This window comes from Oncorhynchus tshawytscha, linkage group LG05, assembly GCF_018296145.1.
Source record: "Oncorhynchus tshawytscha isolate Ot180627B linkage group LG05, Otsh_v2.0, whole genome shotgun sequence".
Taxonomy (NCBI): domain Eukaryota; kingdom Metazoa; phylum Chordata; class Actinopteri; order Salmoniformes; family Salmonidae; genus Oncorhynchus; species Oncorhynchus tshawytscha.
Window position 1 is genome coordinate 66,381,731 of NC_056433.1, and position 8,993 is coordinate 66,390,723.

Consider the following 8,993-nt stretch of genomic DNA (forward strand, 5'->3'; position numbering starts at 1 on the left):
AAATGCGCAGAGGTCAAGTTTCAGGGTTGACCTCATTATGCACAAATGTGTAATGGGTTAGAGTTAAAGTTACATAATATTGAATATAATGGGTTATTATGATGATCTGATGAAGTAACAATATGAAAATGAATCAGGGGAGGACAGAGAAAAATCCATTCCTTTTTTAATCTGATTCAGAGAAGGATACAGGAGAACATTTTTCAATTTGATATTATTTTATGGATTTGACAAAGATTCGTATTCAAACCATTCAAATGCAATTCCCCATTGCAGACACATTGCAATCATTTTGGAAAATGTACTAACTAGTAGAACATACTAACACAGGGTGTTAAAGCTAGTGTAGCTAGAAAATGTGGAATAACATCAGTAATGTGTGGAATAACATGTGGAATAACCTTCAGCAAGTGGTTTCCTAGTTTCAAATGTGCAATAACTGAGAGTGCTACAACCTTATTACCATGTAATTACATAGTAAGACCTATAATTACTATGTTGTTACTACAGTTATTACTGAGTAGTTGATAGTAATAGGGGCAACATAATATAACGTGTTACCGCCTTGTCAGATATCATTGACACTATGTTGTGGAAATTCTTACACGGGAACACAAGTCAATCTTAATTGAATCATTGTTTATTGTAAGCGCGCTGGAGAGGTTCCAACCAACTCAATATTATGTTACCATTATACATTTGTGTTACATCAGAAATTCCTCTTTTAGACTAGTGTTCTATTCATACAGGGGTTTAGATATTTACACTAGTTCTATTTAACAGCATATTCGGAAATAGTTCTCTCTTCTTTCATATCTCCATACTTAATAATGTTATACCATCAAACTACACTGATGAGACATGTTATCCTCATGTAATCTAAAGTCATGTTAACCACAGAGACATGTTATCCTCGCTACTAATAAGACATTACTAACGAGACATGTTATCCTCTGAGACATGTTATAGTTGAAGTCGGAAGTTTACACACTTAGGTTGGAGTCATTAAAACTCGTTTCCAACCACTCCACAAATTTCTTGTTAAAATTTCTTATGGCTGGGGCAGTATTGAGAAGCTTAGATGAGTAAGGTGCCCAGAGGTGCCCAGAGTACACTTCCTGCTACTCAGTCCCAGTTGCTAATATATGCATATAATTTGTATATTTGGATAGAAAACACTCTGAAGTTTCTAAAACTGTTAGAATGATGTCTGTGAGTATAACCAAACTCATATGTCAGGTAAAAACCCGAGAAAAAAATCCAACCAGGAAGTGGGAATATAAAGGTTGGTCAATTTTCAACTCATTCCCTATTGAATATATAGTGGGATATTGGTCATGTTGCACTTCCTAAGGCTTCCACTAGATGTCAACCGTATTTAGGAACTTGTTTGAGGCTTCTACTGTAAAGGAGGGTCTCATAAGGGCTCTTTGAGTCAGTGGTCTGGCAGAGTGCCACAAACACGTGACGCTCGTTCACGTGAGAGGTAGCTCCTGTTCCAAACGGAATTCTCCGGTTGGAACATTATTGAAGATTTATGTTAAAAACATCCTAAAGATTGATTATGTACATCGTTTGACATGTTTCTACGGACTGTAGCGGAAGTTTTTGACATTTCGTCTGCTCCTAGTGAACGCGCTTCGTGACTTTGGATTTGTTTACAAAATGCGCTAACAAAAGTAGCTATTTGGACATAAATGATGGACATTATCGAACAAAACAAACATTTATTGTGGAACTGGGTTCCTGGAAGTGCATTCGGATGAAGATCATCAAAGGTAAGTGAATATTTATAATGTTATTTCTGACTTCTGTTGACTGCACAATATGGCGGATATCTTTTTGGCTTTTTGGGTCTCTGAGCGCCGTACTCAGATTATTGCATGGTTTGCTTTTTCCGTAAAGCTTTTTTAAAATCTGACACAGGAGTTGCATTAAGGAAAAGTTTATCTAAAGTTCTATGTAAAACACTTGTATTTTCATCAACATTTATAATGAGTATTTCTGTAAATTGATGTGGCTCTCTGCAAAATCAATGGATGTTTTTGGAACTACTAAACATAACGCGCCAATGTATAATGAGATTTTTTTAATATAAATATGAACTTTATCGAACAAATCAAACATGTATTGTGTAACACAAAGTCCTATGAGTGTCATCTGATGAAGATCATCAAAGGTTAGTGATTAATTCTATCTCTATTTCTGATTTTTGTGACTCCACTCTCTGGCTGGAAAAATGGCTGTGTTTTTCTGTGACTCTGACCTAACATAATCGTTTGTTGTGCTTTTGCTGTAAAGCCTATTTGAAATCGGACACTGTGGCTGTGCATGACACAAGGCATTTTCCAACAATTGTTTACAGAGAGATTATTTCACTTATAATTCACTGTATCACAATTCCAGTGGGTCAGACGTTTACATTCACTAAGTTGATTGTGCATGCCATGGCTTTAGAAGCTTCTGATAGGCTAATTGACATCATTTGAGACAATTGGAGGTATACCTGTGGATGTATTTCAAGACCTACCTTCAAACTTAGTGCGTCTTTTCGCTTGACATCATGGGAAAAGCAAAAGAAATCAGCCAAGACCTCAGAAAAAAATGTGTAAACCTCCACAAGTCTGGTTCATCCTTGGGAGCATTTTCCATCCCCCTGAAGGAACCACGTTCATCGGTACAAACAATAGTACACAAGTATAAACACCATGGGCCCACGCAGCCGTCATACCGGTCAGGAAGGAGATGCGTTCTGTCTCCTAGAGATGAACGTACTTTGGTGCAAAAAGTGCAAATCAATCACAGATAACAGCAAAGGACCTTGTGAAGATGCTGGAGGAAACAGGTACAAAAGTATCTATAACCACAGTAAAATGAGTCGTATATCGACATAACCTGAAAAGCCGCTCAGCAAGGAAGAAGCCACTGCTCCAAAACCGCCATAAAAACCCAGACTACGGTTTTCAACTGCACATGGGGACAAAGATTATACTTTTTGTAGAAAACAAAAATAGAACTGTTTGGCAATAATGACCATCGTTATGTTAGGAGGAAAAAGGGAGATGCTTGCAAGCCGAAGAACAGCATCCCAACAGTGAAGCACGGAGGTGGCAGCATCATGTTGTGGGGGTGCTTTGCTGCAGGACGGTCTGGTGCATTTCACAAAATAGATGATATCATGAGGCAGGAAAATTATGTGGATATATAGAAGCAACATCTCAAGACATCAGTCAAGAAGTTAAAGCTTGGTCACAAATGAGTCTTCCAAATGGACATTGACCCCAAGCATACTTCCAAAGTTGTGGAAAAATGGCTTAAGGACAAAAAAGTCAAGTTATTGGAGTGGCCATCACAAAGCCCTGACCTCAATCCCATAGAAAATGTGTGGAAAGAACAGAAAAAGTGCGTGTGAGCAAGGAGGCCTACAAACCTGACTCAGTTACACCAGCTCTGTCAGGAGGAAAGGTGCCAAAATTCACCCAACTTGTTGTGGGAAGCTTGTTGAAGGCTACCAGAACAGTTTAACCCAAGTTAAACAATTTAAAGGCAATGCTACCAAATACTAATTGAGTGTATGTAAACTTCTGACCCACTGGGAACGTGATGAAAGAAATAAAAGCAGAAATAAATGATTTTCTCTACTATTATTCTGACATTTCAAATTCTTAAAATAAAGTGGTGATTCTAACTTGAACTAAAACAGGGAATTATTACTAGGATTAAATGTCAGGAATTGTGAAAAACTGAGTTTAAATGAGTTTAAACCATTTAATCCCAAATTGTTCCCAGACATGAAAATATCCTAATCAAGTCTCATTAGTAACCCTTTGAAGTAATCAATCATTCTTAAAAAAATAATAATAATGGAAAAGTAGGCGAAAAGGTGTGTTTTATGGTTGGTCACAATTGTGACCGGTGGGATAATGTTACGTATACTGAATTAACATATTTCTTCTATGCAGTTATCAAAGTTCTTATATATCCCAACCCAGTTATTAACACATTTAAAACTCTGTCGCTAGCAGTCCCCAGCATTGCTACTAGAATGCCCCGTCACATTCTAGTGTGACTATTTTACACATCAAAAACCCTTATACAACACGATATGAATACTGAGAGCAAAGACAAAAAAACAACCATCAATGTATTTCAACATTTTTACATTATTGTAACATACATTGTTACTTTAGTGCAACATGTATTGAAACATTAATATTGTAACTTTATTGTAACATTTGAACTTGTACTTTAGTGCAATATTCATTGTAACATTTTAGTGCAACATTCACTAACAACTGTATAGCAGTCATGTGATTCATTCCCACTGAACATTAAGGTAACATTTAGGATAGAGGTAGCCTGTAGAGGCCTACACTGAACAAAATACAATTATATATATAAAGCACCACTGCACAATGAGTGCTTATATATATTTATATCATAGAGGTAGGCTTCAGAACCAAGTGCAAGATTAGTTTGTGCATCACTATTTTGAACTGTGATCAGTCAGACCTACTGTCATACTGTATGTCTTGAATCAATTGATCCTCTTTTCCAAAAACATTTCAGTTATTTTGATTGTCTTTTTCGTCAACTATACTTTTCTTCTTAGAGTCCGTTGTACTGCTTCTCCTCACCCTTTATCAACTTTTCTATTCTTATTTTATTGTCTTTTTCAGGCCTTTTTCATTCGCTCTTATCTCCTTTTCTACTGTCCATGGTATATCTTGAAGCACTCAATGTGCAGTGGCGCTTTGCATTTCTCACATACATAGGTAGTACGTTTGTCACAATGACGACTTCTCTGGAACCGGTGCATCGTGTTGATTGGCCAGTGAGAAGCTTTGTCATATCTTGCCTGATCTTCAACAGTAGCAGCCAGTAAAGATGGCTGCTGGCCATCTTTGGCTCAGTGGTTTCGTGCCAAACTTTTGCATATTTGGGCTGTATACTATGTGTTTTGGAATCACATCAGTGGCTTGTAGAGGCCCTTGGCTCTTCTTGACTGGACCCTCTGGCGAGTAGAGGCCCTTGGTTCTTCATTATCAACAATGGAGGGGGTGGGGAAGGTTGTGGATGGGGGGTGAAGGGTAGGTCATCATCACTGATAACGTTGTTCCTGTCATGATCTGTTTGCATCGGTTCAGCATATGCATTCAACAGCCTGGCTGGCAAATGGCCTGTCCATAGTCCATATCTGACCCATCGCTATCACAATCACTCAGGACAGCATCTTTCTCATTTTGAGGGATAACTGCAATGTTGCATGCCTTGTCTGGGCAGTCACCTAGATCCAACATATCCAGAACTTGACTCAAAGTGAAACTAAAAGAAAGAACAGAGTAGAAAGTTAGGTAACACAAGAACTATGTATGTGTATATCTATGTCTATACCTAGATGCACTGTGTTATCCTGCCGGTCACTATTGTTGCCGTCAACATGTTTACACATTCTATGACCACACTGAACAAAGTTGAGTAATTGCAAATGCATATATCAATACAATTTACAATAAACATGTGACACTGCACATATTTCATTGAGACTCTTTACTATTTCAATATTTGATGGAAATGCATTGATATATCGTTCAGTAAAATTCTTAGAGCCTTATAACTGAAATATTTTTTATGGTCACTATTGTGACCGATGGAATTAAAAAGGTTAAATGTATTTGGCTAAGGTGTATGTAAACTTCTGACTTCAACTGTACGTATGAGATTTCTGAGACACGTTATCCTCCACCTGTAGATCCAACGGCGGTGTTGGACAGAAACCTAGATAATGTTACAGATCGACAAACTCAGCTCACAGAACTGGTTGCGACATTCATTCACCTCTTTCACTCATGAGCTAGTCCCCTGACAGCTCTCATTCCCTCAGTAATTTATAGCTCAATTTCAATCCACTTATTATCCACATTTTAATCAGCTTATTATCCATATTTCAATGTTAATAGTAATCATTTCATTCCATTTATTATCCAAATTTCAATCTTTCTCATCCCATATCTCACAATCACACAACCTTCACATCCACATTCACTTAGTACTATTCCCAAACAAACACACTCGGTAATCTCTTCGTTACCCCACGTGCATCGTCAACGATTATCTCTTGTTGTTACTTGCTATGCATATAAATAACACCCCGTATTCAAAAATACCACGTGTTATTTTTTAGTGATTGCAGACCACATAGACATTTCTTCTAAATGCCTACAGACAGCTGTCAGTGGGGCTTTCCACGGTACCATTACGCCCTCGCTCTAGTCTTCTCATAAAACGAGTGACTATGGGTACCTTTTTATGAGTTACTAGCCTTGATTTCCCTTTTTATAATAGTTTTTCTTTTTATACAGATTCATTTAAATTGACTTACTGAAATCAGTTGCCATCCCTCAATTGTTTGCAGATGATGTGTCTCCTCCTGGGCAGCTCACAGTAAGGGTCTGTTCTGGGCAGGTCTTCTCGTCTTTTGGTGAGATGGGAATTTGGGAATTTCTCTCAATTTCTCTCGCAGACCCCACTGGAAAGCTCCGCAGGCAGAATCAATCATGCTGGTGAGGTTCCAACCAACTCAATGCATCATAGTACACATGTCAATCAGGAGCTCTACACATAGATAAGTTATATTTGTATGATTTAGCATAATTATTTAATCATTACCGTTTGGTATCATTCATGTGACCGACCAATACTGGTCCATAACATTTGACAGACCAATACCTCACGAGGCTTCTTCTCTCTAAGCTGATACCTTGAAACTGAGATATCTTTAATTCTCAAATCAAGGTCTGGGTGTACTGCCAAATTGCAGCTACTGATAGTGAGGTTTCGTTACAACAGTCACTTGCATGAACACTGAAATTGGTTTATAGAACAACACATGAATAGAACACAGAAATTAGTTATAAGAAAAGCACAGACATGAAAATTCCCATTACATTCCATCCTCTTATCACTTGTGCGATAATAATCATTACAATGTAATGTAAGCTAAATATTCTATACTCCTATTAAAGTAAGGGAAAACAGTTCTGTGTGAGCTGAGTTTTCCAGTTCTGTGTGACCTGATCTATAACGTTATCTAGGGGTCTGTCCAATACTGCCGTTGGATCTACAGGTAGAGAATAACGTCTCAGGAATCTCATACGTAACATGTCTCAGAGGATAGCATGTCTCATTCTATTTCAGAATATGCTGTTAAATAGAACTAGTGTAATTGTCTAAACCCCTGTATGAATATAACACTAGTCTAAAAGAAGAATTTGTGATGTAACACAAATTTATAATGGGTTAGAGTTAACTTCTATGGGATAGGGGGCTACATTTTCACTTTTGGATGAATAGCGTGCCCAGACTGAACTGCCTCCTACTCTGTCCCAGATGCTAATATATGCATACTATTATTAGTATTGGATAGAAAACACTCTGAAGTTTCTACAACTGTTTGAATGATGTCTGTGAGTATAACAGATCTCACATGGCAGGCGAAAACCTGAGAAAAGTCCAACCAGGAAGTGGGACATCTGAGGTTTGTAGTTTTTCAATTCTTGGCCTACCGAGTACACATTGAGATATGGATGAGGTTGCACTTCCTAGGGCTTCCACTAGATGTCAAACGTATTTAGAAACTGGTTTGAGGATTCTACTCTAAAGGAGAGGCTCATAATAGTTCTATGAGTGAGTGGTCTGTGGCAGAGAGCCTCGGTCTCATGACACGCGCTCCCGACAGAGTTTGCTCTCGTTCCAATGCTTTTCTTCAGACAATGAAATTCTCCGGTTGGAACCTTTTTGATGGTTTATGTTAAAAACATTCTAAAGATTGATTGCATACATCATTTGTGGCTAAATGATGGGCTTTATGGAACAAATCAGTAATTTATTGTCGATTGGGATTCCTGGGAGTGCCTTCTGATGAAGATCATCAAAGGAAAGTGAATATTTATAGTGTTTTTTCTAACTTCTGTTAATGCCAGAATGGCAGATATTCCTCTGGCTGTTTTGGGTTCTGAGCGCCGTTCTCAGATTATGCTTTTTCTGTAAAACATTTTTGAAATCTGACACAGCGGTTGTATAGAGGATAAGTCTATTATTAATTCTGTGAATGACATTTGCATATTTCATCAATGTTTATTATGAGTATTTCTGCAAAATCACCGGATGTTTTAGAATCAAAACATTACTGCACGTAACGCACCAATGTAAACTGAGATTTTTGGATATAAATATTCACATTATCGAACAAAACCTACATGTGTTGTGTAACATGATGTCCTATGAGTGTTATCTGATGAAGATCATCAAATGTTAGTGATTCATTTTATCTATATTTCTGCTTTTTGTGACTCCTATCTTTGGCTGGAAAAAGGCTGTGTGTGTTTTTGTGACTTGACTCTGACCTAACATAATCATATGTTGTACTTCAGCTGTAAAGCATTTTTTGAAATCGGACATGACGGGTAGATTAACAAGATGTTTATCTTTCATTTGCTGTATTGGACTTGTTAATGTGTGGAAGTTACATATTTCTAAAAAATATTTTTGAATTTCGCGAGCTGCCTTTTCAGAAGAATGTTGTCGAGGGGTTCCGCAGTTAAAGTAACATACTTTTGAGTGTAATGGGTTATTATGACGATCTGATGAAGTAACAATAGAAAAAAAGACACCCACACGTAGACTTACGTAGACTTACGTAAAGTGGTATAAAAGATAATGTTCAGAGTGGTCCCTTTATGGATAATATGAGATATGATAAGGTTAAAGCATTGTACAGGACTTGACTTTCCCCTAACCAATAGAACTGATGAATGCTTAGAAGATTTCCTCCACCCTGGCATTTTGAAATGAACCCCACACCCTGTTAAATAGAACTAATGAATGCTGAACATAGTTTTTGTTGATATCCCAAATGATGACATTCTAAACCAATTCGTGAGTAGGCAAATTGGAGACTGTATCTGTTTCCCTGCTGCCTCAGGTGCCAGACT